Source organism: Cheilinus undulatus, linkage group 15 (genome assembly GCF_018320785.1).
Source record: "Cheilinus undulatus linkage group 15, ASM1832078v1, whole genome shotgun sequence".
Taxonomy (NCBI): domain Eukaryota; kingdom Metazoa; phylum Chordata; class Actinopteri; order Labriformes; family Labridae; genus Cheilinus; species Cheilinus undulatus.
This window is the reverse complement of record NC_054879.1, coordinates 47,233,634-47,243,593: the sequence shown is the minus strand read 5'-3', so window position 1 is coordinate 47,243,593 and position 9,960 is coordinate 47,233,634. Positions and strand designations below refer to the sequence as shown.

Below are 9,960 nucleotides of genomic sequence, written 5' to 3'. Positions count from 1 at the left end.
GGTAGCTTAAAAGGGCAAAAATGGGAAAAAAATAAATGGGGAAGAGTGTCAAAAAGAAGTTGTAAAATGGCCCAAAAAATATGATAAAGGGTGTTTAATGGCATTACAACCGAATAAGAAAGGCAGATGTTTAAGGACATTTGCAAACCAAAATATCCAAACTATTTTCATGTTAAAAATGTTTAAAGATTAGACATAAATGTTTGCATTGTTATTTATTTATTTGTTTCCAATTTAAATCCTTTTTGTGGGTGGGGGTCCACCGAGTGAATAATTTCTTCTCAGGGGAGGCTCATTCTCCCACACTTTGAAACCCCCTGACTTAAAGCATGGTTCTGTATTTTCCGATAGTCTTGAACGCATCACCGCTGCTCCCCCTGCAGGTCGCACGAGCTTTCTGCTTACCAAAGCGCACCGAGTTCCGCTCACTCTGGCCAATCGCTGGTCCCGCTGTTCAGCACCATTGCAGTGAGGGGAGATCATACGGAGGTGCTGCTCGCGGAGAGAGGGACCATTCGGAGGAAAAGATACTCGACCGGGGTGACCGCTCTGGGCGAAAACCTCCCTCCTTCCCCGATAAGGTGACCGCGTGTCATTGCCAGAACCAGCTTCAGTGGAGGTGAGTGTTTCGTTACCTTGTGACTGGTTCAGGATTTTCTCAGGTAGTCGCAGCGAGCCGAGGGCTGCTGGTGAGTTGGAACATCATCAGCACTGTTGTGTTGGTGGAAGTTGAACCCTCCGTGAGGGCCAGTGCCAGCACTAGTGGTGACCGTCTTCTAGCTAGGGGACCACGGAGCAGATGCTCCAGCGCGTGAGCCAGGCAGCCCGCCGTTCCGGCCTGGTCACGACTGGTGATAAATAAGGATGAGGATGTCCAACAGCTGCTGGCTGGAACAGGCACGCCAACAGCATGCGAGCCGAGCTAAGGTAGCTAACGTTGATGCACAGGTTCAGGCTGTCGTGGCAACGTAGGAACAGACGTTAGCTAGTTAGCGGTAAACCCAACGCCTGACAGCTGCGTAGACTCATTCATTCACCATGTACGTGGAAAAACCCAACACATTTGGTGTTTTTGAACCCTCGCGTCTGCATACAACCTCATTAAATATGTACAACATTTCCACCTTATGCCAAGCTCCACATAACCCTGATGTTCAGGTTGATTTTGTCTGAAAATTGACAGCGGAAGTGTAAAATGTACCTTCTTTAGTTAGAAGGAGCAGTGACACTGATTTAATGGTCTTTACTAGATAAGTAGCATGATTTAGCACGGTGTTAGTGACATTGTTATGCTAGCTGGCTGATGGCAGGTCATGTGATTCTCAATGCTGAGCTCAATGACCACTATGATTTCATATTTCATATTTAGGGCATACTTAGGACTGGGCAATTAACCGCAAATTAGATTAAATCGCAATATGGCCTGCTGCAATTTTCAAATCGCAGAAGTTGCAATATTTAACTTGAAATGTGTCAATAAAACAGCAGCAGAGATTTTGTGCACATTATGTAAACATTCAAGTGTTATTTTTTATAATGGTTTACAAAAGTCCTCTTTTTTGTGTTTGATGGACAGTGGTGTGCGGGGAGTGGGCGGTTGACCCAATGGCCCAATTGTTGATAAACGCACGCTAAAGTGCCCTCTTGGGAGCCAAAACGCATGCTAAAGTGCCCTCGAGGGCCAAAACATGCTAAAGTGCTCTCTTTGGAGCCAAAACGCATGCTAAAGTGCTCTCTTTGGAGCCAAAACGCATGCTAAGGTGCCCTCTTTGGAGCCAAAACGCATGCTAAGGTGCCCTCTTTGGAGCCAAAATGCATGCTAAAGTGCTCTCTTTGGAGCCAAAACGCATGCTAAAGTGCTCTCTTTGGAGCCAAAACGCATGCTACAGTGCCAACTTTTGAGCCAAAACGCATGCTAAGGTGCCTTCTTTGGAGCCAAAAAGCATGCTAAAGTGCTCTCTTGAGAGCCAAAATGTGCTAAAATGCTTTCTTGGGAGCCAAAACGCATGCTAAAGTGCCCTCTTGGGAGCCAAAACGCATGCTAAAGTGCTCTCTTGGGAGCCAAAACATGTGCTAAAGTGCTTTCTTGGGAGCCAAAATGCATGCTAAAGTGCCAACTTTTGAGCCAAAATGAATGCTAAAGTGCCAACTTTTGAGCCAAAATGAATGCTAAAGTGCCAACTTTTGAGCCAAAACGCATGCTAAGGTGCCTTCTTTGGAGCCAAAACACATGCTAAGGTGCCTTCTTTGGAGCCAAAAAGCATGCTAAGGTGCCTTCTTTGGAGCCAAAAAGCATGCTAAAGTGCTCTCTTGAGAGCCAAAATGTGCTAAAATGCTTTCTTTTGAGCCAAAACGCATGCTAAAGTGCCAACTTTTGAGCCAAAACGCATGCTAAAGTGCTCTCTTGGGAGCCAAAACGCATGCTAAAGTGCCCTCTTTGGAGCCAAAACGCATGCTAAAGTGCTCTCTTGGGAGCCAAAACGCATGCTAAGGTGCCCTCTTTGGAGCCAAAACGCATGCTAAGGTGCCCTCTTTGGAGCCAAAATGCATGCTAAAGTACTCTCCTGGGAGCCAAAATGCATGCTAAGGTGCCCTCTTTGGAGCCAAAACGCATGCTAAAGTGCTCTCTTGGGAGCCAAAACGCATGCTAAGGTGCCCTCTTTGGAGCCAAAACGCATGCTAAAGTGCTCTCTTGGGAGCCAAAACGCATGCTAAGGTGCCCTCTTTGGAGCCAAAACGCATGCTAAAGTGCTCTCTTGGGAGCCAAAACATGTGCTAAAGTGCTTTCTTGGGAGCCAAAATGCATGCTAAAGTGCCAACTTTTGAGCCAAAATGAATGCTAAAGTGCCAACTTTTGAGCCAAAACGCATGCTAAGGTGCCTTCTTTGGAGCCAAAAAGCATGCTAAGGTGCCTTCTTTGGAGCCAAAAAGCATGCTAAGGTGCCTTCTTTGGAGCCAAAAAGCATGCTAAAGTGCTCTCTTGAGAGCCAAAATGTGCTAAAATGCTTTCTTTTGAGCCAAAACGCATGCTAAAGTGCCAACTTTTGAGCCAAAAGGCATGCTAAAGTGCTCTCTTGGGAGCCAAAACATGTGCTAAAGTGCTTTCTTGGGAGCCAAAACACATGCTGAAGTGCCCTCTTGGGAGCCAAAATGCATACTAAGGTGCCCTCTTGAGAACCACGACGTGCTCAATTGCTTTCTTAGGAGCCAAAACGCATGCTAAAGTGCCAACTTTTGAGCCAAAATGAATGCTAAGGTGCCTTCTTTGGAGCCAAATAGCATGCTAAGGTGCCCTCTTGAGAGCCAAAATGTGCTAAAGTGCTTTCTTGGGAGCCAAAACGCATGCTAAAGTGCTCTCTTGGGAGCCAAAACATGTGCTAAAGTGCCAACTTTTGAGCCAAAATGAATGCTAAGGTGCCTTCTTTGGAGCCAAAACACACGCTAATGTGCCCTTCTGGTTGGAAAAACACACTAAACTGCCCTCTTGGGTGAAGAAAACACACTAAACTTCAGAAGACCATTAGGACCAAGAAATACTATGAAACATTACTGTTGCAATGACTTTTATGTTGGGCCATTTTTGATCTATATCGAGCCAGAACTATATCTCACAGAACCAGTTTGGATTATCTGGTGCTAATATGGTGTTGAAATGCGCTAGAATACAGGAAATGGCATCTAGTTATCCAAAATCCCGGGCTCGGGACTCCAACTCGGGATTTCAGGTAGGATTCAAGCAGTCGAGTCGGTCGGAATGACGTGATAGCAAAATGGCGTTGCACACCGTGAGAGGTAAACAGAGTTATTAATTAGTGGGGATGCTGAGTCAGCATTCACACTATTGATATTCGTGTCAGCCATTTTGTTTATTATTATTATTCTTGCGTGTTCGCTATCTCCTCCTTCATGCATTGTCGTATCGACACTGTTTAAACTTTAAAAAATTATATATTATATATAATTTTTTGAATATTTAACTTTGTTTAACAATGTTAAACAGATGGCAACATTTCACAAATCTGCACTTTCTTCAACTCCTCATAACTTTGGCACTCCTTGGGCTATTTTCAGTATTCTATCATACTCTTCAGCTCCTTGTGCTCTTTTCAGTTATTTTTTTAAACTGTTTTTTATACTTTTTATACTTTCTCAACTATTTTGCTTTTTAAATTCTATATTTTGAGCAATGATTTCACATTCTTCACTTATCAGGTATTACACTCTTCAGCTTTTATGCTATTTTCAGCTATTTTTCCACTATTTTCAGCTATTTTCATGCTATTTTAAGCTATTTCGATGCTTTTTCAGCTACTGAATGCCATTTCAGCTACTTTTAGGCTATTTTCAGCTAAATTTATGCTATTTTCCAGCTTTTTTTAGGCTACTTTCAACTATTTTTATCCTTTATTAACTACTTTCATGCTTTTTTATGCTATTTTTATGCTATTTTTTTAGCTATTGTTGTACTTTTTGGCTATTTTCAGCAGTTCTTCCACAATTCAGCTCTCAGCATCCCCACGCAATTTCAGCTGAAATTGCATTTTTGATCTAGTTTAGCATTTGTGTTACTACAGTACAGGCCTCTGCACAGCTCGCTTTGATGCCCGTTTAAGTTCAATGACACATGCAGGATTCCCCTCGCTGGTGCGTTCAAGTCATACTCACAGCATATGATGTTTCTCTGTCTCTCTCTCCTTCAAGTAGCTAATATATTTCCCCAGCAGGAATTTTTGATCCTCGAAAAACATCCAAATAAACATCAGCTTACTGCAGCCGGCCATGTTTTCCGAGCTTACGCAATGAAACACATTTACCTCAGAAGTCGGAATTTTCGACCCGGATCTGTCCGAGTTCCGAGGTAAATCTAACGCAGCATAACTTCATGAAAGTCATACCCCAGCTGCGATCGGCTGTAGCCAGCCCCCCGCTGCCTCCTTTATAGCTTAAAGCTTGTTGCACTTCCATAATCAGATTCGTGCTACTATGGATTGATTGCTTCGGAAATAATTTGATTGTTTTAAATCCACATGGTCTTATTTATGGAATTATTTGTTGCTTGAATTTGTTGAAAAATACACGAGATTAACCCAAGAATAATTGCAAATTAAATCGCAATATTTGGGAACAAAATCGCAATTACATTATTTTTGCAAATTGCTCAGCCCTACTGTAGATGGCAGGGTGTGGTTACCGCTGAGTTTGTTAAACATAAGTGATTAGGGCTGGGCAATTAATTGCAAATTAGATTAAATCGCAGTATGGCCTGCTGCAATTTTCAAATCGCAGACAGTGCAATATTTTTTTTTTTTTTCCTGAAATTTGTTGAAATAACAGTTTAATGCAGTTTTTGCAGCGGAGATGTTATACTCTACACACCATGCGACCATAAAGTTTCTGTTTTTAAATAGTCTACCAGAAAAATCAGATTTTTCTTGTTTTTGTAGATGTTTTACTCATCAAAATGATATAAACATAAGTACCATCGTTCCCTTTAACACAAAAATTCATGTAAAGTTTGCAAGATAAGTGTAAATGATTGCATTTAATTTTTAATTTTTTTAATTTTTTTATCGTTTAGCCGTAGTTGTATCAATTTAAAAATTATAGACTGATTTATTGCTTAGGTTGCTTGAAAATGCATAATATGAGGAACTAAAAAAGAAAATGCATATTAAATCACAATCGCAATATATGAAGAAATAATTGCAATTAGATTCTTTTCTCAAATCGTTCAGCCCTATAAGTGATCGCTGTTTTTCATCTGTTTTCACCCAGAAATTCTAAATCTTTTAAGCCCTTTTTAAGCTCAGTGCTTTCATGTGCAATTTTGCTGGAGACAGTCTTGCAAACTTTATACTGCACATACATAAGTAGTAAGTAATATATAGTAAAGTAATTATATAATAATTAAGCATATATAGGAGATATTTAGTTGGGCTGAACGATTTGGGAAAATAATCTAACTGCATTTTTCCCACAATATTGCAATTACAATTTGATAGGCAATTTTTTCTGAAGTTCCTCATCTTATGTATTTTACAACAAACACAAGCAGTAAATAATTTTATATTATAACCAACACAATATTAGCTTTAACAAGAGCAAACAATCTTGATCTAATTTTATATCAAGGCTAACTGTGATGATTTTGACTCATGTTGCAAATCAGGCATTAGTTCTTGTATTGAAGTGAGTAATATTTTAAATTTTTTTCTCGTATTCAATAAAAAAAACCTACAAAAAAGAAGAAAGTAGGATATTTTTTAGACTATTCTTAAAAACTGGCACTTGAATAATTGCATGACCAGTAATGCACGACATCTCTGCTGCTGCTGCTGCAAAAAAAAAAGGTATTAAACTGGTATTTTGGCACAAGCCTCAGGTTAGAGAAATATTGCACCTTGTGCGATTTGAAAGTTGCAGTGGTCCATATTGTGATTTAATCTAATTTGCGATTAATTGCCCAGCCCTAGTATTTAGTATATAATATGTAGGTTTGGGTATGTTTTTTTCTGATAAGGCTAAACGACACTGAAAAATTATCTAATAACAATGATTTTTTTTCCAATATTGCAATTGCAATTTGTTATGCCGTTATGTCTTCAATTTCTCATCTCATGATTTTTCCAAATAGAAAATGCAATATATCATTTATATTAAAACCAACAAAAAACCAAATTAAGGAGGATTTTTGTAGACTGTTCCACCAAAAATGGCACTTGAATGATTGGATGATATGTAATGCATAACATCTCTGCGGCAAAAAAGCTTTCAAACCGGTATTTTGACACAGATTTCAAGTAAAAGAAAAAACTACCACCTTCTGCGATTTAAAAATTGCGGCAGGCAATATTGGGATATTAATGTTTTTAGGACTAGCCCAGCCCTAGTGCATAAATAGTGCCTAATCAATAGTGTTGAGAGAAAAAATGTGTGTTTAAAGTCAGCAGGAGAATTACAGCTGTCTACTTATTGTAAAAATCATGAAAATCTTGCAGGAAAATCTAGGCTGGTGTGGGCATGTCAGTTGAATGAGCTGAAGCCACGCCCACCCATAAGAAATGGATCCTCCCACATTTAAAGAATTGCTTCAGATCAGAGCAGCTGCCTGGTTCTGTGCCAAAGCAGCTTTACTGTTTTCTGGTACAAATTTCTCTGTTATGATGCTTTTAATGAGCTATAAGCCACCGTGGCTGACAGATTTGGGAAACTGACCTCACGATGAACAAAAACACAGCATGTAGCTGACTGTTAACTTTCAGTGAAGGCAGGGTCATCAGCTAACAACAGACTGACTGCTCTGTGATTTATATCATTGTAGCATTAGGGGGGCGGGGTCATCCTCCATCATGATGTCATGGGCTCATATATTTTCCCTGCTCAAATCAAACCCAGCCAGGAAAGAGGTAAACAACTTTCTAACAGTCTAAATCCAGAATTCAGTCACGTGTTGATCTCAGTGTTTTCACATGTTTACAGCAACCAGAGTCACACATTTCTAGAGTGTTCAGAGACGAAGTTTGGATTTCACTCTGCAGGAACTTTAAAAGATGCTGGTCCAACTTGTGATATGAAAACGGCGTACATAACTCACATAAATTCCATAGCGTAGTTCCCGACTTTTATTTGGGATGGCAGGAGGTCACATTGGGGTCAAAAAAAGGTAAGGATATCTCTGTTATAATTCAGCCTGGTAGATATTGGATCTGTTGGGACTGTACCTTGTCAGTGCCAGATTCTTATTCTCATCCTCAATAATAAGCTGCTTCTCACGTTATACCAGAAAACTCTTTACTCAGTTACCAACATGACTTCACTGCTCTCAGTAATACCCTGCAATACCAGCTTTTGTGTGCCTACCTCATAATTTCCAGCTGCTTAGCGTTCTGTCATAATAGGTATACTACCCCACATATAATAGAGTCATGGGCAAAGACGTAGTGCTAAAGTTCCAGATAATTCCTTGCCATCTGCTGCTCATCCTCAGCCATCATCCTCCTCTCTCCTCCTTTGCTCAATGTCTGCCATCATGTGTTTTGGGACCAGGCTATCATCAGAGCTGCGGCCTATTTTAGACTCCATTTACCCACTTAATCTGTGCCTGTGTCTCCAGGAGTTGATTTTTTTTGTATTCCTTGGTGGTTTAAAAATGAAGCTCAAGTTCTTTGGTGTGCAGTGAAACGTAGTGGATCATATTGTGGAGTTAGCAGTTGCACTGGAGTGAAGTTATGGGGGCATGTGCTGTCTAAAACTGTTAATCTTCAAAGGGGATTCAGTCGAAGCCTGAAGTCAACTTTGTTGACATTTGTGCATGGAATTGATTAATACTGCAGAGCATTGTTGCTGGTTGGACACACGTCTGCAGCAGATGTGAGCTCATGGTGACGTTTCCGAACCTAAACAAATGTAAGCATGAACGCGCCGAGCCCCATGGTGTGTTGTCGCCCTCCCACCTGAGCCGATGCACACGCCTGGGGGATCAAAGCTGTAATTAGCCTGCCATGGATTAGCAGTGGGGCCTTTTTCCACTGTACTCTCTCCCACAGAGCCAGAGGATCACACAGGCAGACCGCCCCCTGCACTTTCTCCTTTACCAGGAGAGAAAATCTTCACTTCCATGTGTGTTGTCAAGAAAGCTCTCAGTTCTGTCCTGGTTATTCAACATTTCCTCATCTGATTGTGGTATTTTCTAGTTCTCAGCATGTAAAACGGATCTTGATGTACTTTAGTCACCACTGAGCTTTTTTTTTTTAGTGATGCTGGAAGCAGACAGTGTTGAGAATCAGCTGGATATGTGGTTGGCATGCAGGGAGAGCTGTGGTGCTGCTGACTCACTGTACTGCCAGGTATGAGCTCTGTCTCTATGATGTACGGTACGTCTCTCTCCCAGGCCCCCCCTCGCTCAGAACCTCATCTCTCTGTCAGCCAAACAAGAGTTCATACGGTTCCTCTGGGGACCTCAGAGAGGAGGAGCAGCATGATGTGTGTGTACTCTCCTGTTTGTAAATGAATCAATGCTCTCACAAGTGATTGCAGCAAGGTTTAGGAATCACAGGATGTAGTGCCCAGTTAATGGTATTACCTTACTGGCAATTCAGTAAAATGTGTATCAGGAGAGCGACTGCTCTTTCATTTCAATATTTGTCTGCTGGGATGCAAGTGACAACGTTTTTAGTCTCAGTCACTCTCATGATCATTTCCACAGCCCTAAATGCAGGGGAAATAAAAAAAGGGGGGGGGGGGTGAATATTATAGTTCTTTAGCTCTGAAAGAAGATTAATTGGTGTATATTGACATATGAAATATCTTTTTTTTACTCTGTCTTTAATGCAGTTTTATTTTTATTTCCCTAATAAAACATTGACTGTCTGTCAGAGATTTATGTTTGGGCTTTTTATGCCTTCATTGATAAGCAGAGGACAGTGGATAGAATTGGAAACAGGGATAAGCGAGCCGGGGAGAGACATGTTAAAATGTTTTTTTCTGAATACTAACAGATGTCACAAAGAATAAAATCTTCATTTAACTGTAAAACTCAAAGTTATGAATTAATTTGTTGCATCCATAGCACACCCTGTATCTGTCCAACGGTAAACCTCACCATATTCAGTCTGTGGTGATAAAAGAAAGTCAGAGCCTGTAAATATTTGACATTTTTAACAGATCAACTCTGTCACTGTAAAGTCAGACCCCAGAGGTCACAGTAGTTAGAGAAGTTAAACATCAGACATGCTTTACCAATCAGGACCAAACTCAATTAAATGACTGCAGAAGAATTCAGGGAAGCTCTATCCAGGCCTCACACTCATGAAAACCCTTTACCTGAAAACTCTAGTAGCAGAATGACGTAGAAACTTGTCTCATTTATACCACAAGCTGTGCTGCAGAGGGATTTAGAGTTTTTGTGCCACTTGGGATTTTACCTTCTGTAAAATAAGTTCAAGTGAGCAAAACTTTACA

General features: G+C 40.7%; 1 protein-coding gene across 2 annotated transcripts in view; it reads left to right on the top strand.

Annotated features, from left to right (window-relative positions):
• The first annotated feature begins 249 nt into the window (after positions 1–249).
• LOC121522439 (protein FAM126B-like) overlaps positions 250–9,960 on the top strand; it is an 81,531-nt gene continuing 71,820 nt past the window's right edge. The window contains exon 1 of one of the 2 annotated variants that reach the window (XM_041806829.1): positions 250–619. The gene's annotated coding sequence lies outside the window, so the exon portion shown is untranslated. The remainder of the gene's footprint in view (positions 620–9,960) is intronic. The other variant, XM_041806830.1, reaches the window with a different exon arrangement.